At 39.3% G+C, this 23,052-nt stretch overlaps 1 protein-coding gene and 1 long non-coding RNA gene across 3 annotated transcripts in view; one reads left to right on the top strand and one right to left on the bottom strand.

The window, feature by feature from the left end:
• The window catches only part of B3GALT1 (beta-1,3-galactosyltransferase 1), a 197,749-nt gene extending 184,467 nt beyond the window's left edge, over positions 1-13,282 (bottom strand). For both annotated transcript variants that reach the window (XR_009958757.1, XM_062578585.1), the window contains exon 1: positions 13,195-13,282. The gene's annotated coding sequence lies outside the window, so the exon portion shown is untranslated. The remainder of the gene's footprint in view (positions 1-13,194) is intronic.
• A 745-nt stretch (positions 13,283-14,027) lies between these two features.
• Positions 14,028-22,613, top strand: LOC134142222 (uncharacterized). The gene is made up of 4 exons (XR_009958805.1): positions 14,028-14,201; positions 20,225-20,290; positions 21,859-21,934; positions 22,029-22,613. It is a non-coding gene; the product is annotated as an uncharacterized LOC134142222 (long non-coding RNA).
• The last annotated feature ends 439 nt before the right edge of the window (positions 22,614-23,052 follow it).

Here is a 23,052-nt window from a genome sequence, read left to right as displayed (position 1 = left end):
ACTCAGAGGAAAAAAAAACAATATGAAAGCTTCTTAGGAATGCTGTTTCTTCCAACAACCCTTGCAAAACAGAACATACCATTTTTCATTTGATTTTTCCCTTTTAATTTAAATTTATATCTATATTCTTTTGTTAGATACAAGAAAAAGAGGAGAGCAGCCTGGCAAGGAAAGGAAGTTTAACTGGTTCAAAAAGCCAGATGTGGTATACAAAGTACTGTGCAAAATGCAAAAAAAATCTCTTAATTAAAAATAAGAATCAAACATGAAGATAGTAATTTAAGTGTCCCTAGTTTTATTCCTTTATATAAAGCCAGAAACACTTAACATAGACCAGATGAATATTTTTTTAAAAATATTTGTCATCATCACTCTGCTTTACTTTCTTGGATATCAATTCTGCTGTCTCTTGGATATACGTGCAAAACTCGCGTTAACACTAATGAAAGTTATATGTTTGAAGCACTAAATGGAGAAGACACTACTTTGAGACTACTGGAAAACCGAAAAGGGTTCCAAAAGAAGTGGAAGAAGCAGTGGGGGAAACAGAAGGGCTTGATGCTGTGAGCAAAATAACAAATAAGAAACCCTGCGAACTTGAAAGCCCTATGAAACATTAAAATGCTTGTAAGTTTTAATATCAACTGTCCCAGCAACTTACATTTCTAGCCCAAGCTTGCACAAAATTTCCACTGCTTTCTCTCTTAATATTTTCAGAACAGATATAGTAGCAAAATTGAGTAAGGTCTTCCTGACAGCAAACAAATGCCATGAAAGCAAAGTCCTCGTAAAGCCCTGATAAAACAAACATGATAAAATAGCACAGATAGTAAGTATCCCGATGAACCTGCTGGCTGCAATAACGGAGTAAAAAGCAACTATAAATCTTTGCAAGGTTGTGTTCAAGGAGGTAAAATGGTGCTGTTAAATTCTCTGAAAATATGTTACTATATATAACACACACACACACACAGAACAAATATAACTGTCTAAATACTGAAAACTGGATACACTGAAATTCAAGGTAGTTTCAGATTTTCACTCACTGGAAGGTAGAGAACACAGGGCTGACTGAAGCTCAACTGAGGTCTCAGACTTCATTTTTAGTCTGGTAGGTTTTAGCTAAGGACTTTAATGTGAAACTCACTTAAAAATCAGAAGATCGTTAAATCTTTTCTTTTTCCTATTATTAATTTCTAGCTACATCCTTATACATGAGCCTGCCTTTTACAAATTTGTTAATGCCAAATACCGTTATTTCATTCTTATGACTCTGTCAGTTATAAAAGTTTTTTGCTTAAAACTTATTCATGCAGAATAACAACCAGTGACCAACCTGTTTGAAGGATAACTCCAGAGAGCTATTGCTGAGGTTCTTCTCTAGAGGTGGGTTGAGGTTATTGTAACAGTTCATTACCACAAACCAATACATCTTCAAGTAGTAGTATTAGCTTGTAATATTCCTTGCTACAGTGGTAGCAACTTTCCCATGTATAACCAATAAGAAGTGATTAAATTGCTTTACATGAAATATTAGTGCTGTGCTTCATAGGGAACACCTCCTGAATTTTTATTACAATATACAGTTAGAAAATCTATCCGTCTTTAAGCATGTGATTCATGTTACTGGAAAACATCTGGCCTAACATAGTAAAAAACATATTTCTCCAGTTGCAAGTCCTTAATTCAAACACTTAGGGGTTCATTACTGATTTTCTGAATCCCACGGTCATCTCCACAAGCTTTTCATCATTTTTCCTTATTTCACCTATCACAGAATCATTTTGCTGTAAATCTTTGTCTCTCTAGATGGAGAGGAAAAAATCATGTGGTTTTTATCATCCCGTGAGATAACCTGGAACTGTAACTTTTCTAAATCTAATATAACTATATTTTTATCTACCTAACTATATACAAGAAGAAACTAAGATTGGAACATACTTAAGAGTTTTTACTGTTTTATATATACAAGTTGTGGTAAACAGCATTACAAAAGCTTAACATGGTTTATTATTGAAAAAATGCAAAGTTCAAGCACAGATCATTTTATTTTTCTCCATGGAAATAGTCCATTGGATAACAAAGTAAAGCTACCATTACTGATACCATGCTCTTCTCAGCACATCAGGCAAAACATAGTTATAAAATCCTGGCACCTAAGAATAACACGTACAAAACTGGAACAATTCAGAATTCACAGGCAGATCAAAAACAACGTAACAGATTAACAATTTAGGCATGCATAAATAAATACATGTACACTGCATATTTAAAAGTCTTTTGAATAGGAAAAAAATGAAACAAAACTTCTGATCAGCATTTTTATCATCACTGTGAAAATACTAGACTAGGTCCTCTGGTGCATGAAGATCCCACTCTGCAGGAGAAGCAAGCTGTCAGGGAGCCAGTTAACAGCTACTTGATTGTGCAGTGTCCTGAGCATCAGCAGGTTTGGCTCATGCCACCTGGCCAAGGCTCCTAGGGGACCAAACTGTAGTGCTCTTGAGCTTCACTAGTCCAAGCAAATACCACCAGGTGCATATGTACATCCCTATATTTGAGAGCGCCTTCAGACCCAGCAGAACTCAGCTGCCTCTCCCAGCTGCTCTCCAGCTGCTGCAACCAATTATTTTGCACAGTGGCCAGAACGCAATCTGGAAACTGATCCAGCACATCCAACTGAGACTGCTTTTCTTGACAGTCTTTGCATTGAGCAAATCTGCTGGTGTGCAGAGCAGAGAGAATCAGGGAGCCAAAAGTGACAGCATGCCTCCACTGCACTGCGCAGAAACTTCTTAAACTGCTTTACAGGTAATTCTCATGCTCCAACAAGACTACAGAGAAAAAAAGGACTACTAAAACCACTTGTAATAAAGCTAATCCTACAACTCATTTCCAGTATTAATCATTATATTTTCTATTCAGTGGATCAGGATTCAACATACAGGATAATAGAAGCTTATTTCTATCTGTGCATGTACGCTATGTCTTATAAAGAAGTGCAAAGCAGATTTAAACATTAAAAACAGGGAATGCTTACTACAGCTAACACATGTTGTTAAAACTGTGGTTAAAAATGACCTTCAACCAAATGCATGTTGTATAAATGTAATCTTGCCCCATTTGTATCAGGCAAGAACATAAAAACTGCTCAAGTTTCAGCAATGTGTGAGACATTTTAAATATTCAGGTAGCATAGCTAATATACACTCTAATGAGAGCAGATCTACAGTAGTCTCAAAATTCTTACTGGTATCTTGCTAGAAAGAACTGCATCACAACAATTCTAGATAGTACATTTTCTCTGCAATACAGACAGGACTAAGTTACAAAATGTAAGGTAGCAAGTGTCAAAGTCAAATCCATCTGAACAGAAGATTTTATACAGAAATCAGAATAGGTCTGAGTATTCATTTCACTGGCAGTCCTGTACAAAGGACTTGCTGAAATATGTTTGACTAGTTTGCAGATGTCAGAAGTTTCGCTCCAGGGCAATCACCTCATCAAACTAATGAAGTAACAGTCAAATAATGAAAGCACAGAGTAACTCAGTTGAGTGACCACACAGAAAATGGAGAGATGCTTTAGTACAGATAGCAGTGCATTTCCTGACTGCTAAGTATTGAAGCCAAAATGGCTGTATCCCACATTCATATTCTTCTGATTAAGACTGCTAAGTGTTAGAGTTAGGGGACTTTTAATTTCCTTGGGACTTTTGCAATTTTAAGTAGACAGGTTAATATATAAGCATCCATCATTGTTTGTGCATTGCTTACTTCTACAGAGTTAGAGAAATTCTCTTTTCCCAGAGATTTCAAATTGTAAAGGGGTAAATATCAGATGACCTCAGCTGTGACAAATTAACAAATACAGGGCTTTCTCAGACTTTGTGGTTATTATAGTGCTATATAACTCAAAATTATATAAAACATGTATGGTCTGGCCCAGGCTCAAACTCCCCTGCCTTGGTGCCTCCCTGTAAGCAGAGCTGAAATCCTATGATGGCTAGCCAGACTGACCTACAGGACTGCTGGCTGACCAGCATCAGCCAGATGACTGAGTCAAAAGCCAGCAAAGAGACAGACAACAGGCAGAAGCTGGAGAAAGTGTTTTACCTCCTGGGGGGCTCTTTGTTCAAAGAGGTGTTTGTAGGGCAGACGGACCTCAGCAGAAGCCCACTAGGATGGTCTCCCTGCTATACAAGCTGCCCCACCTGCGGCACCATGCCCAGGCATCGACACGCTCCACTATGACTTGATGCATAACTTCTCTTGCCAGCCACTTTTGTCACAACCATTCCCGAGATTACAGCGCTGCCTAATTGTGTCAGATGCTAAGGAGTGGTTTTACTCCTTAGCAAGAAGTGCCCTACCAAATTTGTTTTATAGAAGACTTGCATCAGGTGATATCAATACCAAAATTCTGAAGAGGAAGAATTACAGTTTCTTCTCTAGAAACATTAAATACGATGAAGCAACTCACAGGAAACATTTTAGTTTGGATTTTTTTCAACAAAGTTGTCTTTTTATGTTTGAAAATGGAGTTAGTAACAGAAATTGCACAATAGTGTTGCATTTCCTTGCAGGGGAGAGGTTATTATTGAACAAATAGTACAAAATTTCAAAAAGTTAGTTCTTAGTTTAACTTATTTGATGCCTCCATGCACACTTTACTTCCTCAAACTCAAAATCCATCAAAAATCCATCAAAAAATTATTTTTTTCTAGAGGATAAATATTCTGAATAAGATACGCACAGTATGGTATTTTAACACATCTTTCTCAGCTATAACTGAACCTGTGTTGAATTCTATTCCCATTTAGTTCCAACTTCATAAATTAGACACAGTATATGGATAAAAATTTGAGCCCAAAATAGTACATTTTGCATGTGAAATGTGCAACTAATGTTGCAATTAGGATGATATTAAACACTATAGATACCTTAATTCTATTCCAGCCTTTAATAATGTATTTCATGTCCTAATTTCTTAAAGTGAATGTTTTACTTGAAATAGTAATCTGAAATCTGCACACGCAAGTTTCCAGTGAGTAGGTCAGCAGGCATGCAAAAAAAAACATTTGTTCACCTGAGCTATAGCATAGAGGTGAATGCCATGCAGGTATATGTACACTAGAGACATCAGACACAACCCATCCTAGTATCCACTGATTTGGTGAAAAACTTTCATTCGAAGCTTAATTTTTCTGTTGAAAGTCTACAGTATTATCACTTATGCTCTCATATTTGAATCTTGCAGCAAACCTTTAATACTGTATTTTGCTGCTTCTTAGCTGATTCTGAGCAAATACAGTAGTGAACTACAGATACCAGAATTTGTTTTAGGATTACATTTAAGATGAGATGCATTTTCCAAGACCTTTTAACAAGCAGCTACTGTAATCAAAAGTTTGGCTGTCAAATACTTCTGTCAAAAGAAAAACTAATGAGTTTACTCTAAAATATCTGAAATCAAAATTATTTTTCTATGTGAAAATCTTGGAAAGCTTGAAACCTTTAAATAAACTTTTATAGTACAATGCCATGAATACTATTTTTACTCTTACAAACTGCCTAACAGACCGAACAATGTCTTAATTGAGATATAAAGTGTCTTCTTAGAAAAGGTATATGTAAGAAATTAAATGATTTAGAATACTTTGTGGACAACTAAATGAATGCGACTTCTTTCATATGCACCATCTTACCCATATGAAAGTATATATATTCTTGGAAAGAACATTAAAAGTTTACCCGGTTATTCTGAAATGTCTTACAAAAATGTTAGATTAATGACTGCATACAACATCAGAAGATGTTGTCGTAATTGAACAATGAAAGCCAAGCTCCACTTTATGATAATAGCCTGTTTAAGGCACCTGAGCATGTAAGTGGCATTGCTCTATCAGCAGCTTCTAAATGCGTGCAGCACAGATTTATCAGTTACCACTGCTGTGTCCTGTAAATACTGAAAATAACTACACAGACTATACTCTAACAAGTGTTTATGTCCCTCCATGACATCCTTGCAGGCTATCATGAACTTGCTTTTCCACAGTAGACTGCAATCTTGAACTGTATCAGCTAACAGAAAGCTGACCATGACTTTGCAGCTACTGCAGACAAGGACAGTGTCATCCTTTTCTCATGAAGCAGCACTAGGTCGGTTTCAAGCGTACCATGCAGAAGTGATACACCAGAACCTCTTCTACGGCAAACAACTGTTTTGTCTCGGTGCCTACAGATTCTGGCAAACAGCATCCATTAACGAGATCTGGAAGCTCACCAGTTACTAAAATCAAATAATGGAATATATGCTAACTGAAAACAACTGTCTTGTTAAACAGAGTCACAGTGGAAAACAAAATGAAAGAAGAATCCTACTGCTGCGAACAACTAAAGCTGGTTTCATAACATTTTAGATATGGATATTTACACAGCAGAAGATGACCTCATCAATGGATAGTAGAGCAGCAGGGACCTTTAAAGGATTTAGGATTTTTTTTTTAAGCTAAATATTTAAATTAAGAAAATAAATAGGATGACTACTAGCACAGCTCCTGTGCTTCTGCCAAGTACTTTAGCAATAAATCAGGAACAGAACAGCGCTTCAGGCTGTAGTTTGACAAGTGCATAAGCCAATTTAACTGCTGCCTATCAGCATCTTCCTCTCCTCTTGCATCTATCTTCATGGCTCCATTCCCTTCCTTGAATCAGCCTTCCAAGATCCTTTGCAGAGCAGATTCAAGGTGTTGTGAATCATTTGTTTTTGTTTGTTTTACTGGGGATGCAGTGGGGAAGAATTCTCTTTGACCAGCTTAACATGCTGAAGGGCTCCTGCGAAGGGTCTGCTGCATGCTAGCATCCGCACAGCAGGGGAAAGTGGATCGTGCACCTGGGAAAAAGGGAAGATGGCAGGATCATCCCAGACTGTAGTCAGTCACTTATGCTGCTGTGAAACCACATTTATTACTAAGTAATACCAAGTAATAATGCAGCACACTAATAATAAATTTCTAATATTTCTTTAAACATCACCCTCGATGCTGTTTGCAATGCAGCAGATCTAAGTGACATGCTCTGAATATCAAATGAGTAGCCTGTTTTTGAACAAGGAACATGATGAAACCTTTTTATATGTGGGCTTCCAGCCTGACCTCTAATAAAACCAGAAAAGGGGAGAGAGGCGATAAGGCGAGGGGAACTATGCATACTACTACTACGTTATTGTGAAATGTAGTTCACAGATGAAAGGTGATTAATTAGATGATATTGGAGTTGAGACTGGGGTACAGTGAGTCAGTAGAGAGGCTAGGAAAGAATTAAAGTTATTTGAGTAAACATCATTTCAAATTCTTATGTTTTTTAAAAGCTTGTTTGGTAATAATTAAGCATACTTTTACAGCAAGCAATGTGGATCAAGTGTCATATACTACCATTCTCATTTCCCCACGCAGTGCCGTTGGATTAAGTGCTATGACTGGCACCTTTATAAGTTTCTTTCCTTTTATCTGTTTGAGGTTTCTCAAGAGATCCTTAAGCTGTTATTCTCCTGAGCTCATGTTTGCTGAAGTCTAAAAAAAAACACTCGATTTTTATGTTCAAGATCTCTGAACACTAACTGATTTACCACAGCACTTTTATCACTCTCAGCCACTAGATGACACATGAAAAACTCAGAAGGAACAATACTGTTGGCAAAATTAGAAGAGAGATCAGAAAGTCCCTTGGAGCATGGAATTCATGCCATTCTTGCCATTCTGATGGCAAGGAACTCCAGAAGCACCTTACAAAACTCAAAGGAAAAAAAAGATGACAAATGAGCTTCAATGTAGATAAATATAGGCTAATACACCTAAGGAAAAGTAGTCTAAATCATACATACACCACACTGACAAACACGTCAGCAAAAAAGTCTAGGAGACACTATTGACAGATCACCAGAATTATCAGTTCTTTGTTCAGCAGCAATCAAAACAGCAACCGAACATTGGGCATCATCAAGAGCAGCATTAAGAACAAGACAGAGGAAACATATACAATCCTGGTGCACCTACGTCTTGAGTACTGTGTGAAATTCTCATCTCTGTATCTCAAGAAGGAGAGATGAGAGTCAGAAAAAGGTAAATCAGATGATCAGGAGGTATGGAGTGCCTGCCTGAGGAAGGCAGGCTAAAGAGGCTCTTCAGTTAGGGGAGAAGGCTGAAGCAGCACATGGTAAATCAAACCATGAAGACGGTGAATAAATTAAATGCACAACTTTTGTTTGCTGAATCCTCTGATACTAGAACTAAGGGACATTTAATGAAGCTATTAAGAGATGAGTTTAAGAGAGATTGAAGAAAATGCTTTACACAGCTACAAGGGAACTTTTGGAACATGCCACCAGAGGAGGTTGTGAAGGCAGGGAGCATCAGCAAGTTTGGAAAAAAATAATAGACTAGTTTTTAGACAATAGGCCCATAAATGGATTCTAAAAGCACTAGGCAGGGATATACCTACCATCAATAATAGAGAAACTATGCTTGCTAGGAGAATACAAGAGGACAAACTGCAGAAAGTGGCTCAACTTGAGCGCTATACCTAAACAGCATCTCTTAATGCCGCTGTCAGACAAATTCTGGGTTTGAAAGCCCACTGGTCTGACTCAAAACAGCTTTTCTTCTGTTCTTGCAGTCTTAGCTTCAGTTTTCTCTAATACCGTCTGCTAAGCTCTTGCACCAAAACACAAGAGTTCACACCACTGCTTCTCATCTGCTATGAAAGATGCACGTCAGATTTGAACACCACTAGTATTTAGTATACTTTCTAACACATAACATCTTATGTTAAATAATAAATTAGTAGTATATCTTTTAAAAAGATCCAGAAGGAAATACTTGAATTACTCCACCCAGTGTGACTTCCCTCCCCTCCCAGTGCCACAGATGTTCTTCCACAGCAGGATCAGCTCTTTAAGTGAAAATGTAGCCACCTGCTGAGGGACAAAAGAAACAAACATCAAAGCCTTAAACAATGGAGCTGCAGAATAGCTCAAAGGCAGACAAAGTTAAGCATGTAAGTCATTCACATCACATTTTTACTATGGCAAATTTCAAAAGGTCCTAAGAGTTGAAACTTAACAGTACTTGGGTAGAAGTCTTAAAATCCTGTGTGAAAGCTACTTCATATATGGCATTCCCCACTCTTCCCTTTTAGGAAAACTATTTGTAACTGAAATGAGACACTGATTGAGATATTTTGAGGCTACTGATAATATAGAATATCTTCTGCAAAGTGAGAAGGTATGCAGTTCACACTCCACAGGAGAAAAAAAAAATCTGGTTTCAGTTGTACAAGTTCACTCACTTCACTCATCATTAGCTCCCTCTCTAGTATATGGTAATTTGTTATTATATAGAAGAAAAGAATATATACTTATTTTATAAATATATGTAGTGATATGCTACATATATTAACTAATTTACACATTTGCATTCTTACAGAAATAAAAAAGTTCTGTTTTGATGAGTAACTATTGCAAATATTTAGATGTCTCCCAGTATTTGGGGAAGTTGGACTAAGAACTGCAAAATTGAGAGTGTAGGAAGGTCAAAAAAGAGATGGTGTTCTCTTCTCCTCCCCCCCCATCCCCACTGCACCTGCTAAATATCTATGAATTTTATGTTTTCAGTAGTGGTACAAGAAAAGGAGCATGCTTGTAGATGAGACTCATCATTCATTATCACAACTTGTCCATGACTGTATTAGTACTACCAACAAGTAGGCTCAAAGAGACTCTGTATGTCTTTTCTTTCTCCTGGATGAACTCTAGGAAACTCTAGGTGGCTGTCAGCCACCAACACATCTGCAGTCTGCACAGCTCTGCTGAAATTTACTCTTGGCTGACTGTCAGTCTGTCAAAAAACAGCTTGCCCATCTTCACCTCTCTCCCTCTGTTACTCTGCTCAAGAGCTATGTCCTCTGCCTCAGGAGCTGATTTTTTATGTCCTATTTAAGAGCATCTTTTGTTAACTTCATTGGAAAGCATTCACTGAAGGAGCTGAAGAGGAGCAATCTCGAGCACTCATTCACGTAAGCCTATGGCAGCATTACACAGCCACAGATACTATCACCATATTTGCAAACATCTGAAGCTTGCTAGTAAGTGACAAAGGGAACACTCAGATGTGGAGGCATTTTATATTTCTGTTTATCTGGAACTCTACAGAGCTTCCATACATCAGCGTTCACAGTCACTGTGTTTGCTGGAGCTTGTACGAACAGCTACAAGTCAGTATTTTAACTGCAGTTCAAAACCAGCATTAGCTTTTCCAAAATATCGTTTTACCAGCTTACATGATCTAATGCAACTAGAATGAGACACAGCATTCATTCATCTTTCTATGATCTTCTAGCAGCTCTTCGGTAGTTCAACTAAATGTACATTTAGTCTTATTTCTAAAGGAAAATGATGGATGTTTCCCCTAGCTGAATCAAATAATTTTCTAACTACTTGTGACAAATTACATCACCCATTTTCAGTACTATGACATCCATCTTTTTTATGCAATTAAATAGGCAACAGGTTGGAGAACATAACTTGATTAATTGACTGCTTCAGTTCCAGATTTCATCTTATTACATATATTAATATTTCCCTGTAAAACATATTACTACAAAAGCTGATGAGGAAAATATCAGATATTTTCTTATGATCATCCTTCTAGTTGGGACACTTATAAATCCACTTGTTTTATATAAAAGACTACAAAAAGCAAGCTAACAGTTTTGAAATTTCACCATTCTCCTCTAGCTTTATGTAGATATGAACATTATATAACTATCATTATAGGAACATTAAGTCTATATCTGATAAATATTTTTGAACAAGTAAATACTTAATAATGTTATTCACTTATAGTGATAGGATTATCGCTGCTCCAAAAAAAAGTCATTACTTATTAACAAGCAAAGAAAAGGAGAAATTGCCATCGAATTTAGCACCTTTCTGAATAAATGTAATTGGACTGAAATATTCTGGTCTTTTGGAAGACGCTTCCTGTGAACTATGAGAAAAAAAATGTAGGAAAAAAAAAAAAGAAAAGCTGATGCAGTGAGTTCAGAGGCATATACTGTCTTGCAAGCATATTCTCTTGAGAACAATCCCGGTGAAATGAATATCAGGAATAAAGACTACTCATATGAAGAAGATTCTGCAGATTACACATTTATAAACGGAATATTTAGATTAAAATCTGGTTTTACTCACAAGGGAAAAAAACAGCTTTGTATTTTCAGCCTGTAGGCTTGGCAAAAAAAAAGAAACTGTTTATACCTGCCACAAAACACCACAAAATTCGACCTTCTTTCTCCTAAAAAAGCATTTAAAGAAAACATAGGTGAGGTATGAGGCAGACTGGCACAACTGAGCATCTCAGACACTGTGTCATGGCTGTGTGCAACCTACTTGTATCAGGGTTTCTCTCTGCCCTAGGCACCTAAGTTAACCTAAAATACTCTTTGACATCAACTCCAGTAACTAAATGTTTTCGAAAAACCAGTTTGCCAATATGAGCACATTTTGTTGGGTATATTTGGGGTCAGTGATACATATGAATGGCTGAGGAAATTTTGGTTTCTTGTTCTGTAAATAAGGATATTTTGGAATAAATATTCAGAGACAGAATAGTATTATCTCGTGTCTGTTACAAATTCTACACCTTGGATCTTTTATGCTTACTAGTATCTCTCAGCCATAAAACTGGATTTCATCTTTCCAAAGAAAAACATATATTTGTGATAATCGAGTTTACATCAGCTACTCATGTTTACCATCCATCACATGATTTTGAAAAATTCCGAAAGCATCGTGATTAAAAACATTTTTATAACTAAAATAATGTATCAGAATTCTCTGAACCAAGAAAGACTGAACAAAATCAATACACTCCTGGAAAGTGGAGAAGCAAGATCACAGCTAGGAGGAAAAAAGAAAGAAAAAAAAAAACTCTCCAAATGCAATTACCTTGATTTTTCCTGCAGACCACATTAAGCATTTTCTTAATGTTTAAAGTGCCCAACCCACCACATGGAAGGTAATCAAGAAACAACAACAACAATCATCATCTTTTCAGTTGTTAATTTTGGATGCTCTATCGTTTCCTTCTGAATCAATGTCAAAACTCTTAGCTTCCACCACTGCAGGATAAGGTCCATCAATACAAAGTCTGTCCGTATCCTAACAAATGCTTGAGATACTATGTTCAGGACTTCGAACGCTTACATTATATCCATAAAGATCATTAAAGATCATTATTTTCCCTGAATTAGCAGGATGTGACGATATTTTAAAGCCTTCCAACTCCACCTTCAATGACAAAGAGCGAAGCAGAGAGGGGACCAGCGAGAAGGACTACACGCAGGTAAACGGCATTTCGCCTTTGCGATTCCTCCGTCTCAGTAGCCACCGGTCATGTTTCAGCCGCCAACGCTGCACTCGCTTCCTACCAACTTTTCTTTGAACTCGCTGTTTTAACTTCGCCAAGACAAAGTGCAGAGCCGAAACGAGCCGCCCCGTCTCCCCCTCCGCGCGGGAGCGAGGATCCCGAGGGCCCCGCCGTGGCGCCCGCCGGCCCCGCGCCCTTCCCACGCGGGACGTGGCCGCCGCCGGGGGCGCCGCCCCGGCCCCGGCCCCCTCGCGGCGGGGCGGCCAGGCCGGGCAGCCCCGCAGGAGCCGCGCCGGGACCGCCCGCGCCGCCCCCACCGCCGCGGCGGACGCGCCCGCGCCGCAGGGGGCCGCAGCCGGCCGGGCCGGGCCGGGCCCCGCCGCGCCGCCACCGCGGGGCTCCGCCGCCCCGAGCCCCCTGAGGCGACGGGAGGGCACGGGCAGAGCCGGCGCCGCGCCGCCGCCGCCCGCGGCTTTCAGGCCGGCAGCCCCCTCCCAGCCCCGCCGCGGCACCTGGGCGCCCCCGCCCCAGCGACCGCCCCCCCCCCGGCGGCGGCACCGAAGTTCCCGCCCGAGGGGCGGCCGGCACCGCCGCGCCGCGCTCCCGCCGAAGGGCACGGCGAGGGGCGGCGACCCCCGCCCGCCCGCGGCATCTCGCCCGCCCGCGCCGCTGCTGCCGCCGCCCGGCGCGGCCGGCAGCGCCGCCAGCACAGCCGCTACAGAGGCGCACAGAGGCAGCCATCCGCCGTCCCCGCGGCCGGACCTTACCGGCCGCACTCGCCGCCCTCGCCTGCCTGGCCGCACGCTGGTCCGCGCCGGGCTGCCGCTGCCGCCCGCCTCCCCGCAGCCGGCATCACTGCTCCGCACCAGCCGCCGCGACGCCCGGCAGCAGCGCCCGCCTCGCGGGAGCGCAGCCCGGCGCCGGTGGGACTCGCCCTCTCTGACTGGCAACCGCCGGCAGCCTATCGCCGCCCGCGCAGCTCCGAGGAGGCGGGAAGGTGAGGCGGGCCGGGGCCAATCGGAGCTCGCCCCTGCGGCAGCGGCGTTTCCGGGAGGGGGGAGCGGCGGGTGGCGGGGGTCGCCGCGGGTGGCGAGGAGCTGGGGTGCGCCCGTGGGCCCCGCGCCGGGGCCGGGCTCTCGGTCTCGCTGGCACTTGCTGCAGCCCCGTTGGTGGCTGCTGGCGACGGCAACGGGTGTGGTGGGGCCAGCTTCTCTCGCCCTTCCTCAGCTGCTCCGGAAAACTGGAGAGGGGCTGAGGGCCGTTGTTTCAGGTGGAGAAACGTGTGTCGTCGTTTGTTTTGTTCGCACTAGCGTCAAACTTCACGGCGAGACGCTTTGTTTAAAGCGCAGCATCTCAATTGTTAAAAAAAATGGTAAAGGGATTCAGTTTTTCTGTGGAATCTGTTCGGGCTGAAAACGTGCAGCCCGAAGCCCCGCAGGCGGCAGCGGGTACTGCCGCCGTCCTTTCCTGGGCTGCAGCGCCGTTAACGGCTGTAACGGCTGCAACCGCCTCCGCCGCGCGAGGAGAGCGCGCGCGGCCCCGCCCCGGCCCGGCCCGGCCCGCCGCGCGCGCGGTGCCTGAGGGGAGCCGCCGCGCTCAGCCCCGCAGCGGGGTGCAACCGCCCCCCGCTGCTCCTGGGGCTTTTCGCCCCCTGCCTGCGCTCCTCACCGGAGCAACTCCATAGTAAAGGAAATCAGTGGTTCATCGCTCTTGCGGAAAGCAGCAGGCGTAAAGAGCCGGAGAGTGTTGCAGTTGACAGAAAACACAGGCTCAGGTAGTGGTGTCGCCGTGGAGATGTGTAGTACGGTATTGCCATTGCTAGTAATAGGCCGTAAGCCTATTCAAACTAGTGAGTTTGAAAGGCCTCAGAGCTTGACAGGCTTGGTCTATCTGAACTCTTCTTGACCTTCTAGCTTTTGTTTTGCTAGGTGTAGCTGTGACACCATTTTCTGTAATGGTCCGGGTGTCTAGCTAATTTATTTTACTTTTTTTTATGTGGTACAATCATAGTCTTGCACATATAACAGTAACAAGTAGTTAGTTATTCTACGTAGAAAGCAGTGTTCAGGACTCTAACACAATGATGTAGTGTAGCGCTTTGGTGAATCTGGTGATAAGCAAGTGTTACATATTTATGTTAGTTACATCATATTGAACAAATTTATTGTTAAAGTTAGAATTGGATACTCTTTACAGTCAGAATGCCTTGCAGTTGTACCAGATGCTGGTACTCTCATCTGTGCTGAGTTCAGAACTGCCAGTGCTGTTAAAGGGCATGACTTTCAGGTTGTTTCCTTTCATAGCAACCTTTAAATGCAAATCTTATTCTGATGAGACTGATCCACTGCAGTAGTAGATTTCATTCCCTTCCAGTTTTCAACTGTTTTCCTTTTTCTGGTAGCCTGTATGCATGTGTGTGAGGTACATTTGATTAATTATTTTTAAATGCATTATAATTTGCCACAACATTATTCAGCCTCATTTTCTAACTCTTTTGCTGATTACATGGATGTATATGAGAGTGATACAAATCACACAGTTACGTGGTAGGTGCTGTACAGGCAAATGAAAAAACAAGGTCCTTGACCCAAAGAGTTTTCTCACATTGTGTCTTCTAGAAAAGTGCATTCTGCATTATGATTTCACGCTACATGAAGACATATTTCCTTCTTTCATTTTAAGATTTATCTACCATGTGTTATGTCATTTGAAGAGAATGAGTCTCTTCATAAACAGAGCAAGGCAACTTTTTTTGCATGCTTGGTGAGTCCATCAGGATGTTTGTTTATCTGAAGTGATCAGTTGCAAGTACTGCTTCCATTTATATAGTGTCCTTCATAGCAATGTCACTAAGGAGAACATAATGGATATACTTAGAAGCATTTAAAGACTCCATAAATATATATCTCTCTGTGATTGCCTTGAGTGATATAAGGTAGCCCTTTTGTGTTGATTAAGGGGTGGTTATTCGAGCATGTTTTCTGATCCAAGCAGTTCTCCTTAGTATGCATGTGACCAGGAAAGAGAATGAACATCATTCTTTTTATTCATTGGTCCAGTCAATTTAAGGATTTTTTTTAATCTTTGCTTTTAATGTATTAGAGATTTTACTGTACTTTACACCATATTTTATTTTGTGGTGGATCATCTGTTTTGACAAACATTTACGCAACTCCATAAGAAATTAATTAAAAAGAAATTAATCAAGCTCTGAACTAGATCAACCAAGAGAGAAGAGCCTTCAGATCACAGTTGGTGGCTGAATTCAGCTGGCAAAAATCAATGTGGTTCTGTTTAATCATGATTAATGTTTTCACTTATTTTATAATTTTGCATGCAATTTTGTTTTTAAGGCTCTCAGGATAATCTGGCAATTGCTATTCATAAATCAGAGAGCTTGATCCTAATAAGGACCTGATTTGCTTACCAGCAAGGGAATGTGACCGACAGAGAGGGTCATGATGTAACATTAGATTCCATTTTCTCCAGGATATGTCTACCGGAGGTCAGGATGCACATCCTCTGGGACTAGCACTGCAAAATGTTGGAATTTTCTTAACTGCATTATTTTATGATTGACACACAGGCATGGTTCTGTCACACTTATTTATAGTGAATAGCATCATAAGAAAAATTATTCCCATGTTTCTGTAGTGGTATCCACAGAGGTAAGGATATCTGCCTGAGAAGGGGCTGAGGACATTGCTGCTAGAATTTAATGAGAGTAAAAATAGAAGAACTGCATTAGGAATATTTTATCATATGTTTTTGATCATTGTCTGGAAGAAAAAGTTACATATAGTATCAGCCCCAAAGAGTTGTGACTCCAGTACAAATAGAGAAATGATAAAATAAAAAATGGAGTGGATGGATAGAAGGAATGAAAACACGAAAGCGAAGCCACCAAATTATGAAGCAATTCCGTGGTACTGAGCTTGCTAGTTCTATATATACGTAACTGGTGTTACAGTAATTTGCTGATTGCTTGTGGTTCTATTTATGTATACATGAGTATCTATCTATTTATACACATACAGACATATGATACTCATGTATTACACGCATTAAAAGAACATTAAGTTTGAAAGTCAGAAAGCCTGAAGTCATGCTAGCTGATACGTTCTTTAATTATGTGATTGCAATACTGTTTTTCATAGGACTCTCAACGTATTCAGAGCACAGCATGGATGTTTCCTGATACTTGCCTAATTATTTAATGTTTTATTGAATTATTAAAAATATGATCTTAGACCTTATTTATTATAATCCCTACATATCTTCCAGCTGCTGTAGCACTTCAGAAATAAGTCCTGATAAAAACATTCTCCTGGCTGTTTATTGCCAGAGCATGGTCTATACTGTAAAAAGTGAGATAGTGAAACTGAAAACTATATTGCAAATGTAGACAAAATATAACCATATCAAAATTGAGGCACTAGACTGATTTAGGTTTATTCTTAATAAAACAGCTGAAAAATATATTTTGGCATAAGCAGAATGCTATCCTCTTACCAAACGTTCTTTGTGGAAATGGAGGAAGTCTTTCTGGTAAACGCTTTAAAAAGAAATCATTCTAATTTTCTACACTGAGAAAGCTTCAACCCAAATAGATAACACTAGATAAAATTATAATCAGTTGAAAACAACTTTTTTAAATTAAAAGTATGCAAGACTATTACTAGAATGGCATTACCTTTTCCTGTAATTAAGACAAATACATGACTCTGTGGGATAGAATAACACAGAGATTTTAGCATTATGGATTAGCAGGGTAATATTACTCAGAGTAGGTGTGTGTCATTCACAGAAGTCATGCCAGATAGATACTCGTGCATTTTTTGCTACACTATAGCATTTTGTGATGGTTAAATAAGAATAATCCTAGGTACATTTTGAAAATTCTAGAATTTTGGGTCCTTCCGACATTTGAATCATGTTCTCAACCCATTGGGAGAAAGCATTCCTAGTGGTATAAAGTCTGGAAGTTGAGAAAACGTAGTATTTTGGTACTGGACTTCAAAAAGTTTTCAAAACATTCAAGTGGATTCAGATTTCCAGAATAACTCAGCAATCGACCATTGTAATTATATTTGGCATAGAGATATGTGTGTTTTCAGCAGATGATTGACCATCAAAGATGCAAAATCAAGCATTCATAAGTTAGCAAATGGTAAAATTAAGGTTATCTGTTTGACCGTATTTCATGTCTCTGTGAATTATGGTCCATTTTTTTTTTAATTATGATCACATAATAATGAACCAGTAACAATAAATGTGGTAATACAAACACACACGAAGAGAAGCAAGGTTCAGTAAAGTTGTAGGATGTGCAGAGCTTTATCCATTGGCCACCTTCTTTTGTGTAACCAAGGCTTCATATGGAAAAAAATTCTTAAGTTTTCAATGAATATATGTTTAAAACTATTGGAGAAGATCTTGCTAATTCCACTCTGGTGCTGAATGAAAGTTTCTTCAATTTACATGCAAGTTGCTTATCATTTCAGATGGACTTTTTAGTCCGGCATTCTGCACAGGATACTGTACAAGCTAAATACTCTTAGTGACAGCAAAGAAATTCCCTGGTTTTGTGTTTCCAAATGGAACAGATCCAGATTGATGCCAATTAGTGTCTTATTCAGGGGTAATGTGAGTATCCAAACTTCTGCTGCAAACAAATGCATATAAGGTTCCATATTACTGAGTGTCCTCTGTCAAGACACAGTAATAGTCTGATGACACTGAACATCCCCAGTGAAACAGCTGTTCCTTAGTGTGGTACCACAAGCATTTGCTAGACAGACCTGCAGTAACCACAGCAAATATTCTCCAAGAAGTTGAAAGACAAACAAAATGAGGTTAGTTTTTGCAAGTTAATGCAGAAGTTAAATATATATATATATTTTTTATTAGGGCAGCCATTTGCATATAAATAATTTGTTTTCATTTATGCATAATTTATCTTAGGCATTTGAGAGACAGTGTGGATGGTCTTTTGCTTTGGATAAACGTGGTTCAGATCCTGAGAGTAATGATATAAACAGAAGGTATGATGCTCCTCAGTTCTGGAAATGGTGAGGAACTGGCAAATAGAGATTATCCTCGTGGCTCCTTTCACCTTTCCTTCACAACACTTGACCAGAATGATCTACTTCATCAAATGGAAATAGCCAGAGCACAGAAGTATGATACTCTTTATTGCTGTGTCACCTCTCTCTGTTGGATATATTGATGACATTTGTAGATGATTGAAGAAAATGATTTAATTTCTGGGGTGTTGATGAAATGTCATCATGGAACAGAAGTGTCTGAAGACTTAATACCATCCTTACTGAATTAATTGGAAGCCATTCAGTAAAATTTTGTAGAGCTGGATTTTTATACAGACGCTTTCACAAGTGAATTAAATTATTCCTATTCAAATTTTCCCCCTTTTGCTGTCTTGCTGTCTACAGTGCACATATACTTTCTCTAACAAAAGTTTTCAGTACCAGTGCACTTTGCAGTATGTTATTTTATAACATTAGTATTTTCAAATATAGTTTGCCATATATAGTTTGCCAAATATTCATATTGTAGTGTCTCCCTAGAACAGAAAAAGGTATTCTTGGTTGTTGTTATAATACTTTCTTTTGAAGAAAAAAGCTTTTGGCTTTACAGTCTGGCCCAAGAAGCTGAGTCTGTGTTGTTTCTGCTTTATGGTATACTGACAGCATGGATAGCTGACTGAGCCTGTTAAAGCTATTTTTCATTACCTTCTCTCCAGGCACATAAAAGCCAGTGTCCACTTTAGCAAAATAATTTCCCCAACCAAAGCCACCAGGACTCAATTTGTAGCCTTCAGTACAAGAGTACCACCCCAAAAAATTAGAACAGCAGTTCACAGAGGACAATAAAGGGAAAGGATTCCAAACATTCAGTATTTGACAGCGTATACATGCTACTTCCCCTCTAATCTTGCTTTATGGAAAGATGTAGAAAACCCCTAAGACTGAACTGCAAATAAATCTTTTGTATACAGCTGTATGTACTGAATTCATAGCTTTCTATTTCTTGCTTTTTGTCTAATATCCTATAGAGCTTTTAACTGTGATCAGAGAAGCTGAAAGCATATTCTAAGAGACTATTACTTATAGTTATTCATTTATTATTTTAATACATGCAGTAGTATTACAGTTAAGATGACATAATCTAAACAGATCTACCAAACTACGTAAATGCAATTTCCATCCCTCATGTAGAGCTATAGCTTCATTCACCCATAACTTTTTAACTGTTTCACCTTTTATACTGAAAAGTTATCTTTACATTTTGCTAACAGGTGATTTTCATCATGGAATAAAATGCTTGGTTAAAATTTTAGAGTAAAGTTGACTGGAAAAACAGCCTTCTTCCCTGTTTGGAATATGCAGTTTTTGTTGGGCAAAATGGCCCCTTTTGTAGGTACCTGTTCTGATTTGCTATCAGCATTGGTCACATGCATCATTACATCAGTCTAAAAGTGATTTTAAATGGCTATATATAGCAATGATTACAGTTTTGTGAGCCAAAAGGTAATGTGTTTCTGAAATTAGTTCTTATCAAGCAGATGTCCCTTTCAGGTTTTTCTAAGAAAAATACTTTTTATTTGACCAGATGTTGAACTTTTGAAAATTACCTGCTGCAGATGTATAGTAGATTTTTTTAAATTTGTTTTTAAAAAATTGTAATTTACTCAGTTAAAGAAAAGCACATTTGTAATATATTTGAAGACTTTACTCTCTCTGCTGTCTCACTACCACACTCTCCCCTCTTATGCAGGGAAGTAGAGAGGTGTTTCCAGTGCATTCCTTTCCCTCCTGGTGTAGTCCATAGGTCCATGGAGAGGTAAGTCTTTGAATTTTTCACATCCCTCCCTGAAGCAGTATACAGCTGCCTCAGTGTTGTTTAAGGACTATATTGAAAACTCTGATCTATTGTTATTAAGTTGTCATTTAATGTTTCAGAAAGTCTAAAATCAACATCACTCTGCTTATGTTCTATTCCTATTTCAACACACATCTTCTCTTTAAAACATTTTAAAATGCTTTTCATGTCAAAATCATCAAATGAATTCCAAATACAAGGTGAAATGTGGCTTGTGGAAGTCAATAAAGTTCACTCAAGGAATTTAACTTAGGGAGCTATTAATGGATGTGCTAAATCTTGAAAAGAGGCAAAGGTTTTAATCTGTCCCTTTTTGACTTCATGTTTTTCTGTTTGTTGTGAGTGAACCCAGGGTGGTTAATGTTTTTGCAATTATACATAACGGTAGGAGGTATACTTGACTCAAGTGACCCAAATCTTACACAAGTAATTCTGATAATTATCCTGTGCCTTGAAAATAAGAGCTGAACTATAATTATTTATGGGAGAGACATTGCAAGAAATGTTGCTTTGTGTTAGAATAAGGAGATCCTTAGCGTATGTTTTTAATGTCCATGCTGAGCACAATGTCTTTTAAGATACTAAAGTAGATGTGCCTATTAATATGTATGGAGATAAATGCTTAGCAGAAAACAGACAAGGTAAGCCTACTTTTTGCAGTAATGAAGCATTCGCCTTCAGGAGCCCCTTCACCCAGTAGTCCACTTCAGCAGTATAGTAAGAGTGTTATTTAGGTCTCTCTATAGCTTTGAGGATGCCCCTGACTCTAGTAAGATTCCAAAGGGATCAGCTGATAGACTATATCTATAAAAACAATTTAAGTAGCTCTATTTAAGTCTTCCTGCCAATTATGTTAATGAAGTTGCAAAGGGACTGCAAATTTAGAAGTCCTATAAAGTCTAGGCCTGATCCAACAATGCAGAAGCTCCTTAACAAGACATTAAATCAGGCTCTTTAATCTCTCTAATTGGTGCTTTTCAGTATAGAGGAATACTGAACCCTGCTGTGTTCTAAAAGCAGTAGCATATCTTCACTAGATGATAATACCTAGTGAAAATAGACCTGTGGGATCGCAAATCTCTACTAAGGATGCAGTGAAGTTTAATTTCACTGCTGCTTGTCAGTGCTGTTTTGCTATCATGTTGCAATTACAAAAAATAATTGAAATAGCAAAAATATTACTATTATTTGCTACAGTGCTTGCCTGCAGCTGTCTTGGAAATGGATCTGCCCCATTCCTAGGTCCTGATGGATATCCTGCCCAAGAGGTAAAGGATGAAGCTTAGTACTGGTCAGAGGAAGTTACCTTCCTGGGAGAATAGGAGTTTCAATACAATGATCCCTCTCAAGAGCCATCACACCTCTCCTCACACAGTGGGGCTTTTACAAACTGATGACTCATTACTTTAATGTACATACTTAAACTTAGAAGGCCTAAAGGAAGGCCTAAGCTTAGAGATGTTAAAACTCAAAATGACAACTTCCTCTCACAAAATGTATAGCATTTATGGATGCTGTTCCTTTTAAAGCCATCAAGACCAGCAGAAGCTCCTGTAAGTCTCTGTGGTTTCCCTGAAGTGCATCGGCTATGAGGCTTTTTGCCAGGTAAGGAGCTAGTATTCGTTTAGCATTTAATTTAAAGAAAATCTGTAAGGCTGCTTTCTTCTAACTGCAACTTTTATCCCAATCTCGCTTTCAGCTGCTTTATGCATTCATAACTAGAGTGTGACTTCAGTGAGGGTGATGTATAGAGACACTAAGATGACTCAGGCATCTCCTGCCTATCTCCTCTCTCTTTTGCCTTCTGTGGAAAAGGGAGCAAGACACATCCACATCTCAGTGAGTTAGAACCTCATCTTGTCTCTGATGACTCCCACTTCAAGGTCCTGACTGAAGTTATAAAGAACTCTTCATTTTGCATTTTTTTCCTAGGGGAAAGGGGATAATTTACATTCTTTTATAATTCTTGATTACCCATGGCTGTTAGCTTTCTAAAACAGGTTTGCATGGTGCCACCCTTATGATTTGTATTAGAATTCCAGTATGATATGATGGAAAACTTGGCTTGTGTTTTAGAGAAGTAATCACATGATATCATTTAATTTTTTTTTGATATTCATCCTCACTACTAGAGACAAGAAAATGTGCAGCCACTGAGATAGTGTAAAGCTAATGAATCTGGTAGAGGGAGGCTCTGTCTGTGTTCCATGCTAAGCAGAATCCTGATCACAGGATAGCTGGGGAGGCTAGCCCCATGTGCTGTGTCATTTGTATATGTTGATTCCATGCATTATTCTCTCTGAATAAATATTTCCCTATGCTATTTCATTAAATCCTTTATTTGAGTCTCTTGCTGGCCAAAGCGAACTTACTTTTTCTTTGAATTATTTTTGGTGTTGTCCTTCTTTTGTTTAGCAGAAACAGGAAGTTTGGTTTTTCATAAGGTTATTTTCTAATATAGGTATCTTTTTAAGTGTAAATAAATGAGTTTTTATTATAATTGATGTCTTTCACTCCTCTAACTTGTAGCATACAAGTTTAATTTGATCAGAGTATGCCAGAGAATTAAAATTGGCACAAGACCATAGTACAAAGATTGTAACTTTTTTAGCTTTTTACTTGAACAATTATCTTTCACATGATCACACCTATGTATGCGCATGTAGACACACATATATCACTTCACCCTCATGAGATTGTTCTCTATTCATAACTGATGTTGT

This window comes from Rhea pennata, chromosome 6 (genome assembly GCF_028389875.1).
Source record: "Rhea pennata isolate bPtePen1 chromosome 6, bPtePen1.pri, whole genome shotgun sequence".
Lineage (NCBI taxonomy): Eukaryota > Metazoa > Chordata > Aves > Rheiformes > Rheidae > Rhea > Rhea pennata.
The sequence above is the reverse complement of the archived record's forward strand: the minus strand, read 5'-3'. Positions and strand labels throughout refer to the sequence as shown.